The following is a 22,795-nucleotide window of genomic DNA, read 5'->3' as shown; positions in this document are numbered from 1 at the left end:
CACCTCGTAAAGCTGAGATCTTCCCAACAACCATGGCCAAGCACAGGGGTATGACGTTTTCACCCTACAGATTGAACAGCTGGACCCAGGACATGAAGTTGCTTAAACAGGGGCAGCAAGAAAGCAAGGAACAGACACTGGAGACACTCCCATAATTCCACTTACATTTGGCCGTTGACACCCTCATACCCTGTGTCAAAGCCAGGGCAGGAAAAGGAAGTCGCGTCTCGAGCTGAAGGCCACGGGGCTGTCTCCTGGGCTTCAACTGCACTGTCTGTGTAAGCTCAGAGTCTCACAGAGAAAATGAAAACAGTAATGTTAAAATCAAATGTCACAGTCAATAAGACATTGCACGATATTTCAGGGTTAGAGAGGGTCGGCAGAGGTCATATACGACTGGAGTGCTCAGGGTTAGAGAGGGTCGGCGGAGGTCACGTACGACTGGAGTGCTCAGGGTTCGAGAGGGTCGGCGGAGGTCACGTACGACTGGAGTGCTCAGGGTTCGAGAGGGTCGGCGGAGGTCACGTACGACTGGAGTGCTCAGGGTTAGAGAGGGTCGGAGGAGGTCACGTACGACTGGGGTGCTCAGGGTTAGAGAGGGTCGGCGGAGGTCACGTACGACTAGAGTGCTCAGGGTTAGAGAGGGTCGGCGGAGGTCACGTACGACTGGAGTGCTCAGGGTTAGAGAGGGTCGGAGGAGGTCACGTACGACTGGAGTGCTCAGGGTTAGAGAGGGTCGGAGGAGGTCACGTACGACTGGAGTGCTCAGGGTTAGAGAAGGTCAGAGGAGGTCACGTACGACTGGGGTGCTCAGGGTTAGAGAGGGTCGGCGGAGGTCACGTACGACTGGAGTGTTCAGGGTTAGAGAGGGCCGGTGGAGGTCACGTACGACTGGAGTGCGGGCCCGTTGGGGCAGCACTGAGGTCTTACTCAACCCTGCGCCCTCCAGACCTTTACTCCTGGGCTTGGCGAAGATTTGCTAAAGGTTCGCTGAGCTGAGATCCTTCACTTAACAGAGAACCAACACAGACACACGATCACAGAGGTTCCCTGGGCCTGGCCGTGTCCACACAGGCCATTTGAAAACCCTGCAGCGACAGTTTCTTCCCTGAGCTGTGAGCCACTTCCAGTGGACAAATGATGGACAGACACCTGTGTGTGAGCTCTCTGGGGACAAGGGTGGCACTTTCTTTCGGTCTACATTTTTTTTAAGTTTATGTATGTATTTTGAGAGAGAATGAGAGTGGGAGAGGGGCAGACAGAGAGGGAGAGAGAGAGAATCCCAAGCAGGCTCTATGCTGTCCGCACAGAGCCCAACATGGGGGCTCAAACTCAGCAACCTGGAGATCCTGACCTGAGCCAAAGTCGGGCGCTTAACCGACTGAGCCACCCAAGGGCCCCTGGTCTACATATTTTTACTTAAAAGACCAGACCCCCTCATGTTCATTTGCTACTTTCTGTTGTCGTTGGGCACCTCGCCACACAGTTGGTGTGTCAGCCCTTGTGAACAAGACAAGATGATTACCCCGCTGATGACCAGACAGAGCCAGGGTTTACAAGGTGGGGCAGCCCCACACGCACCTGGCCTGAGTGCAGTGTGTTCTCTAGTGGCAACAAGACGAGCTTCAGGCTCGTGGCCTCGGCGTGGCAGGGAGCACGTGGGCCAGAGCGACTAGGACCAGTCCCGGGATCACTATTCTTCAGCCACGGGCAGCCCAGACGTTTCCTCGACCGTGAAAAGCAGAAAGTACCGCGGGTTCTAAGTCGTCTGCAGCTCGTGACGAATGCGGCCACACACTTATGGGTCCCAGCCGGACGCAACACGTGAAGTGCCCTTGACACACCAGAGGGCCGGGGAGGGGGTCCAGGGGGTCCAGGCGCCTTCCGGGGGTTTCCGTGGGGCCGACCCAGGGCTGGGTGGTAGGAGAGGCACCTCGCCTCCCTGACGAGCCGGGCAGTCCTCACACGCTCGAAATCCACGGTGCAAATAAGAGTTCTGGCGCTGCTGGCCTTTCTGATCTGGTTGCCATGGGAACGGCGGTCAGACGCAAGAGGATAAGTTATAAAAAGAAGGCTGTCTTTAAAACCCTTACCTTGTCTCCCCCAGTCTTGCGCGTTTCCATGGAAGCCGAGTGGTAACTGCGCACCGGCGCGCTCAGGGGGCCTCGCTCCCCTGGGCTGTCAATCAGACGGCTTCAGGCCTCTTGCAGGGCCTTGCTCCATCCCGAATGTGGGAACCGCAAGTTGTACGAGGCCTCCACCACACAGGACCTAGAAAGCGGCCCAGGGCTCGGGTGTGTGGCTGTCCCCTCCGCGGTGGCCGGCCGGGCTGCGGCGCCTTCCGGGAAGGTGTCCTCGTGGGACGTGAGAGGGGCCCGGCGGAAGGGCCTCCTGGGGGCGGGGTCTCTGCCAGCGACCCCCCCCCCCCATCCTGGGGCCCCGGCTGCCTCAGTCAGTCCTCCTCCACCGTCCTGTCCTCCGAGCCGGCCTGCCATCCAGAGACCACCGACCTCAGCCCACCGCGTCCCACCCGCCCTGGGCAAGCTGTCGGTGGGGGTCTCCCTAACTCCCTCTCTGGCTCCCATCGTCTCCCTTTGAAGAGGCTCCTCTTTAGTCATGTGGTGACAATTTCCCACCTTCAAAAGGCGTCTCTTTTGTTGGAAATGCAAAGTGTTTTCACTGTTTTCAAAGCAGCTGAGAATTTTTTCTCAGTCTTAACTGCCTCCCAGACAATGATTTTTCACCTAGATTTGAGGAGAAACAAAACTCTGTGGTTCTGAGCAAACAGATACCCTCCTCTGTCGCCTGGAGAATCGACTCCTGGGCCGGCTCACCCCAGGTGGCCTTTACACCTGGAGATAAACCACAAACACAGCAGGTTAGTTAGTAACACATCTTCGTTCCCTTCCTCAGCTCCTTCTCTCCAAACCTTAGTTCCAAATCTATGCAAAATACCCACCAAGCCCAAGACATTCACAGAGGGGTGCCTGGGTGGCTCAGGCGGTTAAGGCAGAGGTCCGTGCTGGCGTGGGGGGGCCAGCAGGCCCGGTGCCGCCCCAGCCAGTGGGCCAGTCTGCTCACCTCTGGGCATGGGGCACCCCCGTCCTGGCTTCCTTCCCTCCTCGCTCTGGGAGCCCCGTGGCAAACCGACTCACCCCCCACGAAGGCACATCCTTCCCCCCTCTCCCGGGCCACCCTCCCGTCCCCCCCCCCATGAAAGGGGCTGTTGGCCATCCGTCCCCGTAGACCTCCCCGACCTCCCACGTGGGGCCGGCCACCCTCCCTGTGCTGCCGAGCACACCCACCCGTGCCACAGGGTCAGCCTGGGTTGCAGCTTCTGGTCAGTTGGTGCCCACGCCCGCCGTCCCAGGGGCAGACGCCCTGCTTTGCAGCCGTGCTCCCCTGGAGCTAGGGGTGCTCAGAGCCCGGGAGGTAGGAGCACGGGGGGCAGGGAGAAGGAACCTCTCCCTCTGCAGAGAGAACGACCGACACGGGGAGATGCCCACACACACAGGTGTGACCACGGCCCCACAAAGGAGCGGATGTCAGTGCGACTCGGCCCTGGGGTTCGACGGCGAAAGGCTGCGTCCCTCACCGGCCAGGCTTCCCCGACTCCCCCAGCCTACCCTCCCCCTGCACCACGGTGACCACGGGCACCTCCAGCCGCCGACACAGAACCTGCCGCCCTCCCCGAGCCACAGATCCGCTTCTGTTTCTGCAGCGCTTCCCTGGTGAGGGCTGCCAGAACCCACCAAACAGTCCAGCCCCGAACCCGCCTGCGCCCCAGCCCATGCTCCCCGTCAGCAGGGCCCACAAATTCGTGTTCCCATAATGCCTCTCCCGTCCCTCATCCCCCCCCACAGCCACGCTGTTCTCCACCCGCATCTCTTCTGGCCCCGACGATGCTAACCCTGGAGACAAAGCGACCCTTTAAAACACAGCCTGACCCCTCCCCACCGGGTCCCTCCCCAGCTCTCCACACAGGCTGGTGTGAAGGGGACGGCCCTGCTTCCCGTGTCAGCCCTACTCCTCTGTGCCCTAAATACACCCGCTGCGTCTTGCCTCCGCCCCCAGGAACCCCACCCCCCCACCCGCCATGGAAGGGCCGGTTCCCCGCCGCACGGCTGCGTCACTGACGCGGGCACATAAATGCCCCGCAGGCCCACGGATGGCACGCGCTGCACCTCTTCCCAGAGACCACTCCTGGCACGCGGCACCCGGCCCTGCTTTGCTCAGAGCCTGGGAGTCACCTCTGACCTTCGACACATCCATCCACCCAGCCCCCAGGGTTAGGGACTTAGGCGGCCATGGGTGCTGCCCGGCAGAGTTCAGCTCCCTCGACCCTCAGAGCAGCCCCTCGAGGCACGTGGTGTAGCCCCTCCCCTGCGCTGAGCAAGTGCGCCCCGTCCTACAGCCGGCACCTGGGGGACGCGGACCGAGGCCCTGCTCCCAGCACAGCCACCACCACCACATGCGGCCACCGGACCCCACACGGCCCTTGGGGCTCCGCACGGCATCCTCGTCCCCAGGTCTGGTCAGTTGTGTGCCCTCGGCGGGGGGGGGGGGGGGTCCTGTCACCCAGGGGAGAAGCTGTGAGCGCTGGGGACGCCCCCACGGTCTGCCCCATCTCCTCGTGCCCCTCCTGGGCTCCTTCCCAGCCTCAGCCATATCGGCTTTCCCGTCCCCTAAATAATGGAACCCTAACTCCAGCATTCAGACCTGCCTTTCCTTCTGGGCACAAGGCTCCGCCTCCACCCCAGATATCCCAACTAAGCAAGTATTTCCTGATTTCGAAAAAGGCTGGACGTATATTCCAAAAGTAAAGCTCAGTCGCTATAGTGTCAACCACAGGGAAAAAAAAAAAAAACTAGGCAAGATCATCCCACGGATCATTTAGGAATATTTACACAAACACTGATGGCAAAGATTGGCTCAGGAGAAGATGTGCAAGATGTGCTGAACTAAATCTTCTTTTCAAATGTTTCTAGACTATTAAATGGAGAGGCTGTTGGAGCCACGGCCACCATGCCCTCTGTCCCACCTCCTCACCGTCTCTCCCCCGGTGTGATCCAAGTCCCCAGCGGCACAGACAAGGCTGTGCCTGGGCCACTGCCCGCTCGCTCACACCCGTCCTCATGGGCCCGCTTGCCTCTCATCAACATCCCTGACACCTCAGACTTGGCTCATCCAATTCCCTTTATGTGGGTGGCCCTTCTCCCACTAGCCCGTCAGGAAGGATTCCCATGAAGGTGTCATGGTTTCAGCCGCCCCTCACCCACCCCAGCCGGCCGTGCGTCCCTCCACCACAGCACTTACCCGACGCTCTGAAGTGATCTGTTTGATCCATTTTCTCAAAAGAAGTATCTCAGGTGTAGACACTCTATCTTGTTCATCTCAGTGATCTTATTATCTGGCATTCAATAGATGCTTAATGTGTTTGTTGAACTCTTAGACTGAACTGTTTTCTTTGAGGGCAGGATGATGAAGTGCGTATTGAATAAGAGCACAAATAAACTGGATTTGTGGTCATCTAAATGACCATGGCCACAGACTACTGCTCCGCTGAAGAGTGACCTGTGAGGGCGAGGCACGGAGTGACATCCTGTTAGTAGTTTTAGATATGAAAACAGATTGTAAGTTCATGAAGCCACACACCTCCCCCTCCAGAAAGCATGGGTCATGTGCTGGAAGTCAGAATGGGAACGGCATAAACCAGCCTCAATAGCAGAAACACCAGCCAGCACGAAGTCTGCCAGAAAACACATCTGTATTTCACCCCGCCGCCCCCCCCCCAGAAGGGCAGAACATAACAGAAACAATTTGCTTTCGTATGATAGTTGCAGACATCCAGAAATGGGGTTTCGGAAGGACGGTGGGCAGGCTTTACAAGGAGGTAGATCATAATAATGTGAGAAAACCTTTCCACGAGGCTCCGACCGTAGAAAGAAATCTTCTGTGGAATAGTGCATTCGCGTCCACTCCTTGGGGATCGTTCTGCAGTCTGGCGCGGGGCTGTTGAGACATGCGAGGGTATCTTCATGGGTTCTCTTTTCTTTGGTTCTTATAAGCAATCGATCCCATCGATTTTTATCTATATTTACACCCAAAGATCATTTACACATAACCCACTACACGAGTCCTAACATTTACCGAATTGGTGTCGCAGAGTTAATAAAGACTGAAACGCCGTGTTTACAATAAATCCCGGCTGTTCCCGAGCTCCTATAAACATACACACACACAGATAAGTGGGATTCCTGCCGTTTGTGAGACAACATGCACAGGAATAGATCTTCAGCGTTATTTTGAGTCAGTCACGATTTTCTGTTGCTGCTCTGCCTTCTAAGTGTGAAGTTGTGTCGGGTTAACCTGAGCGTTTTTGAATGGTCTGTACCCAGTGTCATCCGTTAACCCTGCAGGGCCCGCAGCGATGCATTGTAGAGTTGCGTCAGCATTATTATAGCTTACAACTTCCGGTAGCCAGACCTGGAAAGATGCATGAATCGCGGCTCAAATGTGCATCATCAGCACAGCTGCTGGAAAGGCAGCTGAAGCCCCCCAGGTGCTTGTGCCGGAAACAGCTATGGTTGTCACGGCCCAGCTGCTTGGCTGGAGACAAGCAGACATGGGTTTGTTGGGGGCCCAGGCATGTTCTGCTACTGGGACCATGGCCCGGCGCCCAGAGACGGGTTGGGCTGCTGCCCCCGTGACAAAGTCTGTGCCACCCAGGCTCCCGAGACGCCCCTGCCTCACACCCACTTGAATCACATCCACTTCATCCAAACTCTGCTCATTTCTCCAAGCTCTATTCATTCCCGGCTCCGAGACTTGGCTGTTTCTTTCGTCGGGCTGGATTTATTCCACAAGTTTAAAGTTTACTCCTCCATCCATGTTTTACAAGTCATTATCGAGCCCTTCTGCAAATATCTCCAGTAGCCGTGATCTTCCCTTGAACTTTCTTAGCACTTTGTCTGTTCTTCTCTTATGTGACCTCCCAGTACAGTTAGAAGACCACATTTTCCTACTGGACTATAGTTGCCTTGAGAACGGCAGTATTTTATTTATCCTTCTTTCCCTGGAAGTACCTGACAGTGGCTCACAGATAGTAGCCTATTTAAAAGATTTGTAAATAATGGTGCAGTGAACGCTGGACTGCATATAGCTCTTCAAAATCCTGATTCCAATTCTTCTGGATTCCTACCCACAAGGGGGACTGGTGGATCGTAGGCTAGTTCTATTTTTACTTGTTTGAGGAATCTCCATGCTGTTTTCCATAGTGGTTGCACCAGTTTGCATTCCCACCATTAAATTTAAGAAAAAAATTTACTCTTTTTTTTAATGTTTATTTATTTTTGAGAGAGAGAGACAGAGACAGAGCACGGGTGAGAGAGGGGCAGAGAGAGAGGGAGACACAGAATCTGAAGCAGGCTCCAGGCTCTGAGCTGTCAGCACAGAGCCTGACACGGGGCTCAAAACCACAAACTGTGAGATCATGACCTGAGCCGAAGTCAGACACTCAACGACTGAGCCACCCAGGTGCCCTAAAAAGAAATTTTTTTATTTAAAACTTGGCAAGCATCATAAGGTAGCTTAAGTAAAATTTGAGAGTTTCATCGTTTTCAAAACTCTTTGCGTGTCTTTTAAAACAAATTCTAAGATCATAATACTAAAAAGAAATAATAACTCCAAATCAGACAAGCAAATAAGGACACTGGGAGTCAAGACGTGACTAAGTGTTGCCTGAAAACTGCATTTTGCCAACAGAAGATCACGACCTTCGGGATCTAAAGCGGTTGGCGACCTCTTTCCTGTGAGAGCAGCTCTCTGCTGGAGACACACCCTGGTTAAGCCTGGCCTGCAGTGCCACCCCGAAGGGACAGGGCTTCTTCAGTGTCTGTGATCGGCGTGCTCTGCAGGGAAGAGGGGAGGCAGCCAGCAGCCCAGCAGCTCCTTGAGGGCTACCAGCCGATGGAGACCCAAGATGGAAGGACAGGGGACAGTGGCCGCCATGCTGTCACCAGAGTGGCTCTCCAGGCTCCTTCAGGACGTCATGTCCAGTAATTCAGGGATCCTAACACATCTCCTACAACCGCCTTGGTTCGCTTCAGCATCAGACTCGCCCGACACAGGACGGCCCCCTCGACCCGCGAGAGGGAAAACCACTGCGTTTCTGGGCCAGAGCAGGGCCAGCACCCCCAACCTCCCAGGAGCACTCCTCCGGTGGGAGCGGAAAGCCCAGGCTCGGGCGCCCAAAGCACCCTCTGTGCCCCTCAGATCTGTCTGCTTCCTCCGTCTCTTGTTGATGGCTGCCCTTTCCACTGCAAGGTACTGGGTCGAGTGTGTAGAGGTGCGGCCGGTACACCACAGCGGGTGCTAGGAGATAACCACAGGAGCTGGCCCCATCGAGACGGAGAGGTGTGGCAAGCAGCACAAAGCTACATGGGGTGCAGAGAGTGGGCGGCGGGCACACTGGTGGAGTCTCCACCCGGGGCAGGAGCTCTCGCCAGGCAGAGAGGCCGCTGCGACGCCCGTCCCAGGCAGGCATTGGCGTTTCACCATGGCCTCCGTCCGAAAGCGCGATTCTGGGAGACGCACAGTGGGCAACTGGGTGTGAGTTGACTTCAATTTTGCTTGGTGCCGTTTTTCTATTACGTTTCAGTTTTGCACGTATTTGAATTTTCAAGTGATGATATTATTTTAGAGAAAAAAATAATAAAGAAAGAAAAAAGAAAGGACAGGATTGATCCCGACAGCCCTTCGTGGATGACATATTGAGAACACGTCGGCGGAGACGCGACTGTTATAAATAGCGGGCACGGCAGCATGGTACATGCGTGTGCGAGCCACTGATTCCACTGTAATTAGAGAAAGAAGGCTCCCGTCCCTGCAGTGGGGGAGCATTTAAAATCACAGCTGAGGTAGTAAATTACTGGTCCTCAATGCCCTCGTCAGACAGATTGCTTTCATTCCGCAGGGAGGGACGCGCGCTGTGTCAGAGCCGCTACCCCCGGTGAGCTTAATGTGGTCTATTTAAAAGCACAAGATGGAATAAAGGAAATAGCAGATTTTACAATTCGCCAGCATAAACACTTATTTTTATTTTCCCAAAGCATGGAGCGCCAGCCCCGCATAGGAATGCTGACATGATTCATTCTGGACGTCGCTTTCTGGGCCCCCCGGGAACCAGGCCGACTAGTTAATAGGCAGGGCTGCTAGCCCGCCGGGCGTCGCCCCTCGGGGCTGAACCCCCACAGGAAGGTGACACGGCCCTTCTACATTCGTCGCGTCCCCCTCTCTCTCGGCCTCCATCTTGCTCCGGCGCCAACCACGGAAGCAATGTGGCTTTCATGTGTCAACACGGCCCAAAGAGAAACACCATAGAAACAGCCTGGGATGGGCCTTCTAACCTCAGCCTAATTTCCAAGGCACCGAGAAGGAGACACGGAAGGAGAACATTCTCTCGTGAGGCCACACAGTCCTTGATTAATTCTCAAAAACCCAACCGGGCATTTTTTTTTTTAATTGGTTTCATCAGAAGGACACTTGCTTTCAAGAACAGACCGAAGCTTGAAAACTGCTAATGCCTTTTTGCACAAATGTTCTTCCTGAATCTGTGTGCCTCTCAAATGGGTAGGCGAGAGCTAAATGGTGAGCACTTACCATGTTAAAGATGGATATGGACAAAGTGGCTGCCGTGTGCTCCAAGTTCGTGTGGTAGATGGGAACCAGGAGTCACCCCGCTGGTTTACGAGGTGGGTTACAGCGTGGCAGGAAGTGGGGAGACAGAGGGAATAATAGATGTGAGACCAAAACAGAGAGTCAAGGCCAAGCCTTCGAAACTTGTAACCTGACGCCTGCCCCCTTCTTCCTTCCCCTCTCAGGAACCACCTGCGTTCTGTACTCGGTAGTCAAGGGCGGTGCCTAAATTGTTCTTCCTCGGTTCCAATTTACATCAAAATCCAGTCTGCCCACGACCCAGGCTCAGACCACTGGGCTCGCCAGTCACATCATGGCTGCAGGCACTTGTCCGGAAGAGTCAGATGTGGATTTCGCGGGGCCTTCTGGGATACGATTCTGGGAAAGTCTAATGCGTTCCAAGGGTGGGAATTGCAGGCACTACAGCACAGAGACCAGCCTCTGCCCACTGGCTGTGTTCCCTGGGCACAGATACTCCATCTGGAGCATGGTGGGCCTGTGTCTCTCCCTGCGTGCGAACTTGGGTAAATCAACTTAACCACGAGACGGGGCTGCCCCCTCCCCCCCGGGGGCCCCAGAGAAGTCAATGAACTCTGTGTTACTCACCTGTGTGTGGCATTTCCAAGCGTCCTGACCTAGTTGGAGAGAGAGCTCGCAGGCCAGCGAACGTGTGGGTGGAGCAGTGTGATGCTGCTTGGGGCCACCCAGAACTTTCTGACCCACATCCACCGTGGAGTGAGGGAGGAGCCCCGCTTAAATGTCCTTTCTCGTTCACACACAGCTGGGGGAATTTAGGAGACAGCTTAACCGCAAGGCCGGGAGTCCGAGCTCAGCCCCTGCGGGACCTGCCCAGGTACACGGCGGGCCCCCTGGGCCTCCCCTGGGCCTTTGGCCCTGCCCAAGAGCCAGCGGGTGTGAGTTGTAGCCTAACAAATCTGGGCCTCCAGCCTGCCCCACGCTGAGGAGGAAAAGCTCGAGCTCGGGCCTGGGAGCCTAACCCCTTCCGTCGGCAGAAAAGAAAAGCCGAAAATTTATACAAGAGAACATTAGTCATGCTTCAACCAACGGCCACAGCTGCGAGGGCACAGGGACTGATGGCGTGCATGGCTGTCCCGGGGGGGCTCCAACACACATGCTGACCTGCTCTTCTGATTCTGCGGAATCAGAAGTCTCTCCTCTCCCTCAGCCTCCATCATCTCCGTCCTCAGAAGCTCCATTTACAGGCCTGGGGGAGGGGGACTGGCCCTGCTGCGCTCCCCGGGCAGGACAGGACAGACGTCAGGCTGGGGTGAACTCCACTAGTGAAAAAAGACCCAAAATTGATGGTTAAGGTGACGTTGGTTCCGTACCACAAACAGGAGGTAAGATCCTCAGAGCCAAGAGACCAAGAGTCTCCCCGACGCCCAAGCCGTCCTGAGGTCGCAAAGGGGAAGCTGCAGGAGATGCTTTTCAGGGTCACAGAGCTGTCGTGCGCTCCGAGGGAGACCGCGGAGTCCTTGGGGACACAGACACATGTGGTACCTGGGGTCCACACGTGTGAAAAGGCCATTCTGGAAAGCAAGAGCTCACGCGAGTCAGTTCCCTGGTGCTGGCGACGGAGCCGACGGGTTAGTCTTTTCTATTTATTTACTTTAGGTGACGTACATAACAGGACACTTACTGTTTTCACCAGCTCTGAGCGCATACAGAGTTCAGGGCATTGAACACACTTTGCTGTGACCCATGGCCACCATCTCCAGGTCATAACCATCTTCTCAAACTGAAACTCTGCCCCGTGAGCACCTGCTGCAGGGGCCCAACAGCAGAGGCCCCATCAGGGGAATCCTACGTGACAGGTCCTTCCATGGCCCTCGGAGTTCACCCTGGTTACTCCTTTCTTATCATTAAAATTAACAGAAAAGGGGCGCCTGGGTGGCTCAGTCGGTTAAACGTCCGACTTCAGCTCAGGTCATGATCTCACCGTTTGTGAGTTCCAGCCTCACGTTGGGTTCTGTGCTGACAGCTCAGAGCCTGGAGCCTGTTTCGGATTCTGTGTCTCCCTCTCTCTCTGCCCCTCTCCCGCTCATACTCTGTCTCTCTGCCTCTCAAAAATAAACAGTAAAAAAATAAAAATAAAACATAAATAAAAACAGTGCATGACTGGAGGGGCGCCTGGGTGGCTCAGTCGGTTGAGCGTCCGACTTTGGCTCAGGTCATGAACTCACAGTTCGTGGGTTTGAGCCCCACGTCGGGCTCTGTGCTGACAGCCCGGAGCCTGGAGCCTGCTTTGGATTCTGTGTCTCCCTCTCTCTCTGCCCCTCTCCTGCTTGCTCTCTCTCTCTCTCTCTCTCTCTCAAAAATAAGTAAACATGAAAAAAATAAATAAAAATAAATAAAATTAACCAAAAAAATTAAGAATGTGCTTCTCCACTCTCTTTGCCATCCATACCTATAAACCCATTATCTTTGTGGATTTTCTCCCCGGGGCCTTCCTGTTGAGCAGCGGACGCCGTTCTCCTGAGGTTCTGGAGATTATCAAAGGTTTAACACCATGGGCAGGAAACCCCTCATCCTGAAGAAGCAAGTGTGCGGGGATGGGGCATTTCAGGGAATTTCTGACACTTTCAAACTGAGGGAAGCAGGCTGCTTCCTCTGCGCTGGCCTATTTCTTACAAGATCTCTGACTGACTGAGGTATAAGGAATGCGCAGTAAAACTGGCTCTTTCAGTGCACAGACCTACCAGTTTTGACAGCAGAACAGCCTTAAAAGCACCATCAAAATATAAAATAGTTCCATCAGCCCAGGCCCAGAAACATTCCCTCCTGCCCTTTGCAGGCAGCGCCCGCCCCCAACCCAACTCCTGATCTCTCTCCTGTCCCTACAACCTTGCCTTTTCGAGATTGCCCAGAATGGAATCATCACCTGAGCTTCCAGAAGGTTCCTCCCTCCCATGGCTGAGCCAGGCTTCTTCACCCACTGTCCTGATGGAATGCACTCAGGGCGGTGGTGAGCAAGCCGTGGACGCTCACACTGCGGCCTGTGGAGGGAAGGATGTCACTTCCTCCGGGCAGTGACGGGGGCACTGAGTCATGTGGACGGAAGGTCCTCCATGTACTTTCACAGAACACTGGCACGCTGTGTGCCAAGTGCTCACAGTCCCCACGTAAGCACGGTCAATGTCTCAGCCAGCACCACTGTCCTGGGGCCCCGCGTAAGCGTGTGTCTGTGTCCAAGCCAGCACAGATGTCCTCGGGCCCCGCATAAGCACAGTCAACATCTCAGCCAGCACCACCGTCCTCGGGCCCCGCGTAAGCGTGTGTCTGTGTCTAGGCCAGCATGGCTGTCCTCGGGCCCCGCATAAGCATGTGTCTGTGTCTAGGCCAGCGCTGAGGTCCTCGGGCCCCGTGTAAGCGTGTGTCTGTGTCCAGGCCAGCAATGAGGCCCTCGGGCCCCATGTAAGCGTGTGTCTGTGTCTAGGCCAGCACTGATGTCCTCGGGCCCTATGTAAGCATGTTTCTGTGTCCAGGCCAGCACGGCCGTCCTCGGGCCCCACATAAGCCTGTGTCTGTGTCCAGGCCAGCACTGCCGTCCTCGGGCCCTGCGTAAGGGCGGTCTGTGTCCAGGCCAGCACGGCCATCCTCAGGCCCCGCGTAAGCCTGTGTCTGTGTCCAGGCCAGCACTGCCGTCCTCGGGCCCTGCATAAGCGCAGTCTGTGTCCAGGCCAGCACTGCCGTCCTCAGGGCCTGCATAATCGTGGTCAATGTCTCAGCCAGCACCACTGTCCTCGGGCCCCGCGTAAGCATGTGTCCGTGTCCAGGCCAGCACTGATGTCCTCAGGCCCCACGCAACTGTGGTCTGTGTCCAGGCCAGCACGGCCGTCCTTGGGCCCCGCGTAAGGGCGGTCTGTGTCCAGGCCAGCACGGCCGTCCTCAGGCCCCGCGTAAGCCTGTGTCTGTGTCCAGGCCAGCACTGCCGTCCTTGGGCCCCGCGTAAGGGCGGTCTGTGTCCAGGCCAGCACGGCCATCCTCAGGCCCCGCGTAAGCCTGTGTCTGTGTCCAGGCCAGCACTGCCGTCCTCGGGCCCCGCGTAAGCGCAGTCTGTGTCCAGGCCAGCACTGCCATCCTCAGGGCCTGCATAATCGTGGTCAATGTCTCAGCCAGCACCACTGTCCTCGGGCCCCCCGTAAGCGCGGTCTGTGTCCAGGCCAGCACGGCCGTCCTCAGGCCCCGCGTAAGCCTGTGTCTGTGTCCAGGCCAGCACTGCCGTCCTTGGGCCCCGCATAAGGGCGGTCTGTGTCCAGGCCAGCACGGCCATCCTCAGGCCCCGCGTAAGCCTGTGTCTGTGTCCAGGCCAGCACTGCCGTCCTCGGGCCCCGCGTAAGCGCAGTCTGTGTCCAGGCCAGCACTGCCGTCCTCGGGCCCCGCGTAAGCGCAGTCTGTGTCCAGGCCAGCACTGCCATCCTCAGGGCCTGCATAATCGTGGTCAACGTCTCAGCCAGCACCACTGTCCTCGGGCCCCCCGTAAGCGCGGTCTGTGTCCAGGCCAGCACGGCCGTCCTCAGGCCCTGCGTAAGCCTGTGTCCGTGTCCAGGCCAGCACGGATGTCCTTGGGCCCTGCGTAAGCACGGTCAACGTCTCAGCCAGCACCACTGTCCTCAGGCCCTGTGTAAGCGTGTGTCTGTGTCCGGGCCAGCACTGCCGTCCTCAGGGCCTGCATAATCGCGGTCAATGTCTCAGCCAGCACCACTGTCCTCGGGCCCCGCGTAAGGGCGGTCTGTGTCCAGGCCAGCACGGCCATCCTCAGGCCCCGCGTAAGCCTGTGTCTGTGTCCAGGCCAGCACTGCCGTCCTCGGGCCCCGCGTAAGCGCAGTCTGTGTCCAGGCCAGCACTGCCGTCCTCAGGGCCTGCATAATCGCGGTCAATGTCTCAGCCAGCACCACCGTCCTCGGGCCCCGTGTAAGCGTGTGTCTGTGTCCAGGCCAGCACCGATGTCCTCAGGCCCTGCATAAGTGTGTGTCCGTGTCCAGGCCAGCACCGATGTCCTCGGGCCCTGCGTAAGCGTGGTCAACATCTCAGCCAGCACCACCATCCTCAGGCCCTGTGTAAGCGCGGTCTGTGTCCAGGCCAGCAGGGCCGTCCTCGGGCCCCACGTAAGCCTGTGTCTGTGTCCAGGCCAGCACGGCCATCCTTGGACCCCAGCAGCACAGGGAGGTGCCTCGTCCGGGCTCCCCCACGTTTCCCACAACCACCATCTTCGCCCCTGTGTCTGTTCAGATTCACTGCCCCTTTTCCACCGGCTTGACCATCTACTTACTGCTGAGTGAGAACACGCGATATATTTCAGCCACAGGGCCCCACGCATGTGGGACACGTGTCTTGCAGGCATTTTCCCCCGGACCGTGGCGTGTCTTCTCACTCCCTGAAGTGTGCATTTCGAGGAGCACACACTGATGAAGCCCAACCAGTTAAGTTGCATTAAAGGTGGGTCTGTGCCAAAAATTCTTTCAGCAAGTCACGTTCAGAGGGGAGCATTTGGCCTTTTGTAAAACGTGAGACAGAACACTTGTTCGTTGTCTCCAAAGGCACTTCATTAATCAGACATAAAATGACTCATTACTGATATGGAAATGCAAGTTACTGAACCCGGATCAGCCGCCTGCCGCGGGCCGCCACCCGTGTCCCTGACTGGGTGGGGGCTCCAAACCTTCCCCTCTGCTAATTCAGGCCAGAGCGTTGCTGGTTTGGGCTCTGCACCTGAGCAGGTCCCCTTGACGGGGACAGTCATGTGGTGACCGTGTCCTGAGCACTTGAATAAAGGCCCCGTGAACACCCAGCTCTGAGGAGTGCGCACCAGGCCAGTCAACCTCCCAGTCGCTCAAGTCAGGAGCCCTCCCTTCCCCCCTCACCTGCCAGTGCTCCCACACCCACCCTGACCCCTCCCCTCGGTCACGACCTCACCCTGCCCCCAGCCTGCTCCCCACCCCCCCACACACTGCTTCCAGGGGATTTCTCCAGTGTCCAGGCCGACCCGTGGGCACATGAGGGAAAGCCACGCTGCTGGCCAAGGCACGTCAGGGCAAGCTCTCGGCAGGTGCACGCCGCAGATGTGAGTCTATTTCTCATTGAAGTGATACTCACATTTGTGGCTTGTTTTATTCATAACTGACTGGAAGCACACACACAGGGTAATTCTCTGCCCCACAAACCTGCATCCCGGTCTGGAAGCCACCACAATCACCTCGCGTCTCTCTGGCTGGAACGCGGCCCGGGAAGCGGGTAGAGGCTCATCCTGGCTTCTGTCAGACGCTACAGTCTTTTGTACCAGTGGCCCCCGTGTCCACTCAGGCCGCCGTAACTGACCACAGGGCTGGGGGGTCATAAACTGCAGGCACTGAGGCCTCACGGCTCTGGAGGCTGGACGTCCAAGATCCTGGTGCCGGCAGACCCGGGGTCCGGTGAACCCGCCTAGGTCACAGACAGCATGCTCTCCCTGTGTCCTCATCTGGGGGAACAAGTGAGGGGGTGCTCCACCCCCACGACCTCCTTACCCCACAGAGGCCCCACCTCCTGACACCTGACACGGGGGTATCGCTTCAGCATACGAATCTTGGGGGGACATGACACCCAACCCGTAGCGTCCACTGTTTGATTTCTCTCCCACGGCTCCCATTTACCGAAACATTTTCTGGGCAGTTAGCACCTGTGTAGTGTATTGGCGGTCAAGCTAGCTCAGCCGCGAGAGAAGGGTACAGGTGAGCCCTGGTGGCTGGGGGCGCAGGCAGGTGGGGGGAGGGGGACGTGGGCTGAGGGGTGCAGGCTAGGAGGCTCAGGCCAGGGGGCATGGGCTGGGGGGCGTGCGCTCAGGGGGGTGTGGGCCAGGGCACAGGCTGGGGGCGCCGTAAGCAAAGGTGGAAGGGAGGCGGGTAAGCTGAAAGGAAGCCTTAATGGTTCTGCTTTGGAAAACAGAAAAACGATGGGAAAATAATTAAAACAGTTTAAAATTCACCTGTGCCTCGTCAAGGAAAGAAAGATTTAGAAACTCACCTTGTAGCCTAATTGGGACAATTACTTAAAGTCTATCAGAGGCCAGGGAATGCGCCAGAGATCAATATCTTTAAAGAATCACTCTTAAAAACATACATTTCCTCATCGGGGAAAATTTCCTTTTTAAAAATTATATGCGGGGAAAGAATTAGATAAATTGCCCTTGAAATTTCTCTGCTCTCCTTTGCTGAGGAATAAATCCTCCAGCTCCATGATAAGAGGATTACGGCTGGTTCTCATTTCCTCACCCCGTGAAGAACTATAATTACCGTGGCCATATTTCCTGGACCGGCATCGGGACAGCGAACCTGACAGGTACACGTGTACTTTTAAAGCCAACGGGGCGGGACATCTGAGATGGAAGGCGGTCCCCGAACGCTAGGACTGTAATGAGGGCTCTGTCACAGGAACACTTCGGTTTGGAGGCAGTTTTCGTGATGTCACTGATCTAACATCTCCTTGTCGAGGAGTCGGGTGTAAGATTGCTGCTGACGTGGTTTCCTCGTGTCCCCGTCCACGGCTCGCGGCAGGTTCTGGCTTTGAAGGAGTTCATTCCATTGGGCTGAAAATAACCACTTTTCTCTGTCCTACTAAAAATAGTCAAAAACAACAGACTATGTCATGTTCAAATTAGCATTTAAGTTTGGCCACAAAACCCATGAGCACATCATACACAAAATAGTCTTCTTCATGGGTCTCTCCCACTTGTGCCAAATGGTCCTCTGGTCTGCCACAATGAACACCACTGGCTGGGACTTAAGCAGTGGGATTCACTGTCTCCCAGTCTGGAGGCTGGTCCAAATCCAAGGTGCCCCAAAGTCCGTTTCTCCTGAGGCCTGTCCCCTGTGTCTGTGGGGCCAGACCTCTTCTTATAAGGACACCAAGCACACCTCTTTAAAACCCTTGTCTCCAAATAGAAACATAAGAATCTGGGCCCCATGCAATTCATCCCACATCATGGAGAAAAGTCAAGCCATGTGGGAGGGGAGCCCCTGGGCCTGGAGGGAGAAATCCCACAGGCTCAGTGATAGGGCAGAAGCTGTGAGTGGGCTGGGATCTCAGGATCAGGGGCACCACGGTGAGGACGATGACCATGGAGGTACAGAAGGAAAAGAGACCTTCTCTTGGGGACTCTGGCTGGGAAACACGACCCTCAGCTCCTGAGCTGAGCGCTGGCTTCTTGGCCTTCTTTCTCTGTAGCTTCCATAAAAGTGTGCACTTCGTTAACACCGAAACGCAGAGAAGCTTAATTTCATAGACTCCTCATTAAATCAGGGAAGAGAAGGGACCGTGTGAGGCTCCAGAGGCTTGCTTTCCAGAGAGACTTCGCAGCTTGCTGCTGCCGGAAGATTCACAGCTGCCCCACGTTGCGGCGGGGAGCTCGCTTTGTGGGGGGAAGTACCGTGAATGTAGAAATTTAAATGCGGAGGCAGGCCGTTCTTCCCACGGAGACTCGGATATGTATGTGTATGTGTTAGTGGCATGACCGAGACCCCCACGGGGCCGCGAGATGCCTCTCTGTGTGCGAACTAATGAGGCGTATGTCCCACCCCCACTGGAAGGGCAGCATCCGGACGGAGGGCCTGAGGCGGCCTGCTGGCCCAGCCCTGTCAGGGCCCGAAGCTCTCAGAACCGGGTTCGTGGTACAGCGTCAACAGCAGTCCCCACCCCTCCAAGCCGGTCTTCAACCTTCCACCACAGAGCTGAGTCTGATGTCTTCCTAAATTTATTTTGTATTTCAGTTGCCAAGACATTATTCTCTTAAGATTTCCTCAGAGTTTTGACTGGTTGTATTTTATTCAGGAGAAATGTACGGTTCGGGGTGAAAATGTCCTGGGAGATCATGAGACACAACCTCCTTTCAAGAAAAGGAACTGATCCTTCTCAGGCACCCAAACAATCCCATTTTTCCTGGGGAAACCTCAATGTTTGTCTCACCCAAAGCGAGAGGTTATGTGGGCACTTGGCTGGGGAAGGGGGCGGCAGAAAAGTGTGACTGGTGATCTTTTTTTACCGTGGGCCGTGCCTAGAAGTCACCTTACTAACAGCGTCAAGGGCCGCTCTCAGAAAAGCCTGCAGGATGACCTTGGATGCACAGAGTTAAGTTTGTAAGACGTGCAGCGGTGGGCAAGGATGTCCCTTCAGGGAGCCTTGGCCCCGTCCCCAAGTGGCAACTAGGGCGGGGCGTTTGTTTATGGGGCAGGGCTGGGGCAAGAGGCACCAGTACGGTGGGCCCTGCAGGCAGGGACCTGGTCGGGCACAGCAGGGTTCATGATGTGACGGGTTGTGGGCTCCATGAGGCGATGCTCTGGAAACGGGTCTCTGTGAGGAAGCTGGGGTGAAGATGAGGAAGCTGTTTCGCCAGTCATCAGGCTTCTCTTTCAGGACCAGATATTTCCTGGAGGAAGTGGCAAGGTCAGTTTTGGTTGGTCCCAGCATTACTTAGTACAGGGACCAGGACCTAGACTGGCTTCTGTTCTCACTGGTAGATTTGCTCTAGAAAGTTCTCTGAGCTCTCCCTCCAGCAGGTCCCAAGGGTGTGTTTCACTGATTGGAAATATTCACTTACGATAGAATTACATGTTGAGTTCAGCTGGGCTGTTAATTTGCCTGGAAAGGGCCTACTGATAACTATACCCAGATTATTTATTCAGAATGCCCTCCTATGAATGAAACTTTGCAACCACTCATTTAGGAATGAGCTGACCAGCTAGGAACTGTGTGATCCCTCACTCAACACCAACTCCAGAGAAAGCTGAAGAGTGTGCGTTATTTCATTTGCATTCCTATAAAGCAGGAACTGCTGGGGGTGAAGGAGTCGTTTCTGTGTGCAAAAATTGCTTTCTTTTGGTAAACTCTTGATCACAAAACAGTGTGCAGTTGGATGAATTAGAAATGAGTTTGAACCCATTAAGCAATTCAGAAATTGGCCACCACAAATAACTCAGTTACCTAAAAATAGCAGTAAGAATGTTAATTTTAAAAACCGTTAACAATCCCAATAAGAAAGCTTTTCTGGTGCTGTTTTTTAAACAAAAAGGCAACACCCTGAGCGTGAGAATGTGAGCTCTGACCAGCAGCTTAACTTTCCATAAAAGATTATCAAATTTCTTTTATCTATGTGTTATTATTCGATCATTGCTGGTTTTCCTTTTTTTAAGTGTTTTTTTTTTATTTTTGTTGACTTAGATCTAGCTGCCCAATCTACAGATACACAAGCCATTCAGTATTACCTTAGTCTGAATTACCCAGCACCCTAAGTTAGTAAATCCACATTTCCTGATTATTTTGCTCATCATAATCATCATAAATTAACATTGTAAATTCAGAGAGTGACTATTTGTAAAATGCACATCGAATGATGAAACTCCTTCCAGGTGAATTTCCATTTATATCTGCTCCCCACGAGCCAACCGCCTTCTCACCTGCGGCCAACACCTGCCCACGGCGCGGGACACACAGGCGGGACCTAGAGTCTGCTTGCAAATAAACCGCGCCAGTGAAAATCACGTAGTTCACTGCCAATGTACTCTTTCCGTGGAGGCGGGAAGGTCCTTGAGGAATGGGATGCCAGTATTAGGTTTGCAAGCAGATTTCCACAGTGTGAGTGAACTCACTTAGAACTTCCTCCGTCGCGGGTTGCTATTAAAACAGCAACACGGGGCAGTCTGGCTCCCTGCAGAATATTAGAAGACAAGGAGGCGTTGCTCTTAAAGCTTGGCCTCACAGGGGTCTTCTGTTCTCCTTTTTCTAATCGTGGTAAAACACACATAGCACAGTGTTTACCATGTTGACCATCTTTAAGCACACGGTTCGGTGACATTAAGTGCATTCATGCTGTGCACCCTTCCCCACCATCCATCTCCAGAACTTTCTCGTCTTCCCAAACCAGAGCTCCGTCCCCAGGAAGCACTGCAGCCCCGGCAGCCACCATTCTTACGGTCTCCACGATTTTTACCACCCGAAGGAGCCCGTGTAAGTGGCATCATACAGCTTTTGCCCTTTCGTGACGGACTTTTTTCACTGAGCTTAATGCTCTCAATGGCCATCTGTGTGACGGGGAGTGTCTGAATCCCCGTCCTTTTCCAGACTGGATGATATTCCGTTGCGTGTCTGAACCACATTTTGTTCTCCGTTTATCTGCGGACGGACATTAGGTTTTCTTCCAACTCTCGGCTGTTGTGGACACATGTGTGCAGATGTCTCTCCGTGTCCTTGCTTTTGCTGCTGTTGAGTCCAGAACCAGAAGTGCAGGTGCTGGGTGGGACGGTGATTCTGTGCTTCAGCGTTTTGAGGAACCGCCGTACTATCTATCTTCCATCACATTCGTACCATTTTACACTCCTGCCGAGAGCACTCCTCAGTGTTCCAGTTTGCCCACATCCTCACCAACACTTCTCTTCTCTTTGTAATAGTTGCCCCCTTACTGGGCAGGCGGTGGAGTCTCACGGTGGTCTTGATTTGCATTTCCCTAATGATCAGTCACGTTGAACATCTTCCTATGTGCTTATCGCCCGTTCGTAGCTCTTGTGTGGTCATACATCTGTTCAAGTCCTCTGCTCGTTTCTAAACCAGGTTTTTTGGTTTTTTGCTTCTTTGGAGTTTGTTTTTGTTTGTGGTTTGGTTTGGTGTGCGGTTGTAGGACTTGTCCAAATAGTCTGCATATTAACCTCTAATAGCATTTATGATTTGCAGAAATTTTCTCCCATTCTGGAGGTTGCCTTCTCATTCTGCGTCTTTTGGTGAACCAAATATTTTAATTTTGGTTAAGTTCAGTCTATCTGTTCTGTTTGTTTGTTTCCTGTGCTTTGGGCACTGTATACAAGAAACTGTTGCCAAATGCAATATCATGAAGATTTCATCGTGCTTTCTTCCAAGAACAGGACAGTTTTGGCTCTTGCATTTAGGTCATTGATCCATTTTGAATTACTTTTTGCATATGGAATTGGGTAAGGTTTTAACTTCATTCTGTTGTATGTGCATACGCAGTTTTCCCAGAAGCACTGGTTGAGTCTTGACAACTTCTGAAAAGTAACTTGACCGTATATACAAGGGCTTATATCTGGGCTATCTGTTCTATTCTGTGGGTCTACATGTCTGTCTTTATACCAGGACTGCACTGTTTTGATTACTGTAGCTTTGTAGTAAGTTTTGAAGTCTGGAAGTGTGAGACAACCACCTTTATTCTTTACCAAGATTGTTTTGAACTTACAGAGAGCCTTGAGATTCTGTAAGAATTTTAGGATGGAGTTTTCTTGCTGTGCAAAAAAGGATGTCACTGAGATTTTGATAGAGATGCTTTGCATCTCCCAATTACCTTTCTTAGTATTAACATCCACCAATCCACAAACGTGGGATGCCTTTCCCTTTATTGCATCTTTAATTCCTTTCAGCAATGTTCTGTAGTTTTCTGTACAAATTTTCTGTACAAGTTCTGTACAAGTCTTTATCTCCTTGGTTTATGTTTATTCCTAGGCATTACATTCTGTTAGCTTCTATTGTAAATTGAATTGTTTGCTCAATATCCTTTTCAGATTGTTCATTATTAGTCTATAGAAATGCAGCTGATTTTTGAGTGTTGCTTTTATTTCCTGCAACTTTGCTGAATTCGTTTTTAGTTCTAACAGGTGTGTGTGTGTGTGTGTGTGTGTGTGTGTGTGTGTAATCATTAGGGTTTTGTATCGTGTACACTTGTAGATCATCTACATATGTAGCCCATCTGCATGCAAGATGTCATCTGTGAACAGAGATATTTTACTTTGTCTTTTCCAGTGTGGATGCCCTTTGTTTTTCTTGACTAATTGCTTGGCTAGGACTTCTAGTACTATCTTGAATGCAAGTGGCAAAAGCAGGCATCTCTTCTTAGATCAGGCATCTGATCTTAGAGGAAAAGTTTTCAACCTTTCATCATTGAGTGTAGTATGGGCTTTTCACATATGGCCTTTACTAGTTGATGTAGCTCCCTATATCTTGTCTTAATCATGAAAAGGTTTTGAATTTTGTCAAATGAATTTTCTGCATCAGTTGAGATGAGATTGTTTCTCCCCCACCTTCATTTCGTGGATGTGGCGTATTT

The 22,795-nt window shown here is 53.8% G+C and overlaps 1 protein-coding gene and 1 long non-coding RNA gene across 2 annotated transcripts in view; one reads left to right on the top strand and one right to left on the bottom strand.

Annotated features, from left to right (window-relative positions):
* ADARB2 (adenosine deaminase RNA specific B2 (inactive)) overlaps nucleotides 1-22,795 on the top strand; it is a 414,146-nt gene that overhangs the window by 207,548 nt on the left and 183,803 nt on the right. The gene's annotated exons all lie outside the window — the stretch shown is intronic.
* LOC124502324 (uncharacterized) lies at nucleotides 5,977-10,978 on the bottom strand. Its single transcript, XR_006959898.1, has 4 exons — nucleotides 10,837-10,978; nucleotides 10,303-10,477; nucleotides 9,661-9,740; nucleotides 5,977-6,012 (listed from the first exon to the last, which is right to left on the bottom strand). It is a non-coding gene; the product is annotated as an uncharacterized LOC124502324 (long non-coding RNA).

The sequence above is a fragment of the Lynx rufus genome, unplaced genomic scaffold (genome assembly GCF_022079265.1).
Source record: "Lynx rufus isolate CCGP_SWC_20201006 ecotype Redwood Valley unplaced genomic scaffold, mLynRuf1.p SCAF_7, whole genome shotgun sequence".
Lineage (NCBI taxonomy): Eukaryota > Metazoa > Chordata > Mammalia > Carnivora > Felidae > Lynx > Lynx rufus.
Note: the sequence above shows the minus strand (reverse complement) of the source record. Positions and strands in the feature narration are given on the sequence as shown.